The sequence below is a fragment of the Oryctolagus cuniculus genome, chromosome 8 (assembly GCF_051225735.1).
Source record: "Oryctolagus cuniculus isolate XC-2025 breed Fujian yellow rabbit chromosome 8, ASM5122573v1, whole genome shotgun sequence".
Lineage (NCBI taxonomy): Eukaryota > Metazoa > Chordata > Mammalia > Lagomorpha > Leporidae > Oryctolagus > Oryctolagus cuniculus.
The window spans coordinates 142,747,088-142,750,316 of record NC_142874.1 but is presented as its reverse complement, the minus strand read 5'-3'; positions in this window follow the sequence as shown (position 1 = coordinate 142,750,316).

Below are 3,229 nucleotides of genomic sequence, written 5' to 3'. Positions count from 1 at the left end.
GCCAGTGTATTGTGCAGGAGACCCCTCTGTCCTCTGCATCAGCGGCTTCCTCTCTCCTGCTTCTGCTCCCACCTGAACTTACCTGCCGCCATTCCTCCCTCCAGCCAGGGCTCCTCAACAAACTCTTGGAGGGCTGCCCCCACCTGCTGCCCCAACCCTGCCCCACAGTTGGTTGATCCCGACCGGGTCACCAAACCTCTGCTCGTGAGGCCACCGAGGACCCTGGTGCTGGAGCCAGTGGTCGTTTCTCGGGCCCCACACGCTCAGTTGGTCACTCCAGACCCGGAAACACTTTGTTCCCAGGGCTTCTGCGTAGAACCCCCGCGAGTCCGGCCTTCCGGTGTCCCGCGGCTCCTGCTCTTTCACGCGTGGCTTTTCCTCGTCTCCCCAGGCGGCTGTGAGGCTTAGTCCACCGCCGTCCCTGTGACCTCTGGGAGGGAGGGCAGCTCTCGGTGCTGTCCTACTGAGGGATCCAGGCTGATGGATTTACAGGCATCTTTAAGACACACACACAGTCCTGGGCTGCGATGTCAGTCTTGGCTGAAGGCGATGCCCGAGAGCCGGAGGGAGCTGCCCAGCTGCCACCACCTTCTTCCCGCCACTCCGCCCAGCAGCCACCTCCCTGCCACAGCCAGCCCAAGGAAACGGCAGTGCCTGGAACACATCCCTCTGAGGCTGGGGCTTCTGCTCTCCGTGTAGCGGGTGGGAGAGTCCTGACTCCACTTGCAGGGGTGTGACCTTAGGAGGTCAGAGATCTCTACTCTCAATGTCATGCTTGAAGGGGCGGTGACCCTGCTCAGCCTTGTGGAAGGATCAGGTTAGGTGACGTGAAGGCAAAGACACCCTGGAAGCAACAGTGTCAAGTGAACACATATGTAGCCAAGGTAACAGGCAATCCCTCGGCCTACTCTGTAGGCAGTGGTGTCAAGTGAACACGTATGTAGCCAAGGTAACAGGCAATCCCTCGGCCTACTCTGCAAGGAATGGTGTCAGGTGAACACGTAGGTAGCCAAGGTAACAGTGTTCCCTCAGCCTGCTCTGTAGGCAGTGGTGTCAAGTGAACACGTATGTAACTAAGGTGACAGGAAACCGTGTCAAGTGAACACGTAGGTAGCCAAGGTAACAGTGTTCCCTCAGCCTGCTCTGTAGGCAGTGGTGTCAAGTGAACACGTAGGTAGCCAAGGTGACAGGTGATCCCTCATCTTCTCTGTAGGCAGTGGTGTCAAGTGAACACGTATGTAGCCAAGGTGACAGGTGACCCCTCTGCTTGCGTGACCACTGACTACTACTGAGGCATTTTCATCTTCCTCTGAAATATGAGAAGCTGGAGGGGAACACTGTGACTTTCTCTAATGACTTGCCTCTCTTTAACAGCTTCTCTTTATTGTGGCAAAATGCACATTTTACCCATATTTTAGTGCGCAGCTTAGCAGCATTAAGTAATTCACGCTGCTGTGCAATCATCACCATTATCCAGTCCCAGAACTGTTTTCTCATTCTTTTAACTGCAGCTTATTTCTTAAATTTCTTAAATTTCAGGTTCATGGAAAAATGGATAGGAAGTGACAGAGAGTCCTACCAGATGGTCGTGACCCTACATGGCCACGTCACTGTCACCCAGGTCCACGGCTCCCATGAGGGCTGGCTCTGGGTGTTGTACACTCTGTGGACTGGATGCAGGTGTAACGACCTCATGCAGAGTGATCTCACTTCCCTGGAGGTCCTCCGTGCTCCGCCAGCCACCCTCCCTCTCCAGCCTCCGACATCACTGATCTCTTCATTGTGTTCCAGGTGCTGCTTTTCCGTTGCATAGCTGAAATCATACAGTGTGTACCCTTTTTAATATGTGCGGATGATTCCTCCATGTCTTTTCATTAGTTCTGGAACTTTCCATCATCCAAGATGGAAACCATAGAAGGCTTGTATTTATTAATTGATAACCTGTGGCCTTTGGATCATCATTAAGGAGCTAAAGGCATCGATACTCCCTTCATTTCAGTACCTTGACTGGCCAGAGCCTCACTTTGGACTCTCTGGATCTGAGAACTGGACTTGCAGTGGAAGGAGGCACTCCTCCCCACTTCTGGTGCCCCTTCCTCCCCTCCACCACCCCCATCTCCTCTTCCTCCCTCATATCCTGCTTCCTGGTCTCCTTTTGTGACTTACAGTTGAGTGTTCATGTGAAAGGACTAATCACATGGGCTAGGTCATGCAATGGTCACACACAACCACAAAGAGCAAAAATCTCAGGACCTCGGACAAAACCTTTGTTTCCTTGCTCATACTCCACATCCACAGGGCTGGAGTGCATCCTTGCTTAGCTCCCCTCGGGGAGCAGGCTTGTGGAAACCACACTGCAACATGGGCTCCCATCAGGGCTATGCAGAAAACAGCACTTAATCTCCCCAAAGCCAATCACACGCCAGTGCCTAACTTCAGAGAGAACAGGAAGTCGAATGTGACTGGAAGCAGAGGCGGGCATGAGCACCAGGGGACAGATTCCAGCAGAAGCACTTTGCACAGAAGCATGTTGGCTTTTAGGATGCAGAGGATCAACTCTTTGTCTACAACCTGGCTTCTCTAACATCTCAAATATGCATCATCTTATTTAGCATTCTGTGTCAGAAGTGTAGCCTGGTAACGCCCACTTTCCTTTTGTGGAAGAAGCAATATGGCGACTGCTGTTTCCATGGTGACAGGTGCACTGTGCTGTGCCTCAGTAGCTGTCAGGTGCTTTGCCCTGGGCTGGGATGGTTCCTGTGCTAGTTTATACAGAGCAGCAAAGTGCCTTATGTGCAGGCAAAGGAGGTGCCGGGAGCTGTGGAGAGGAGTGAGTGCAGGTTGGGAACCTGCCAGGTGGATGAGCCTTTGAAGAAGCCTTTGTGATCAGCAGCGGGGGTTGGGGACCTCGTGGAGCTGCTTGGGTCAGGCTGGTCAGACAGAACTGGGTCCTGTCCCTGGCTCTGCCAGCAGCGGGCTCGGGATGTTGGGTGAATCTCTTCACTTTCTGAAGAGCAGCTGTGTGATCTGTAAAATGAGGATGATTTTGAGGCTTCCTTCAAGGCAGTGCATGTCATCAAGCCCTGTCCTCCGCTTGGTGCCGGGCTTAGCAGTGGTAGCACGGCCGCGACTGTGTGCATCGGGCAGCCGTGCCGTGTCTCTAGGTGCTTGCAGCTGCCCTCCTAACAACCCCGTGACTGAGACAGCAGCTCTGATTGTTCCTCCCCGG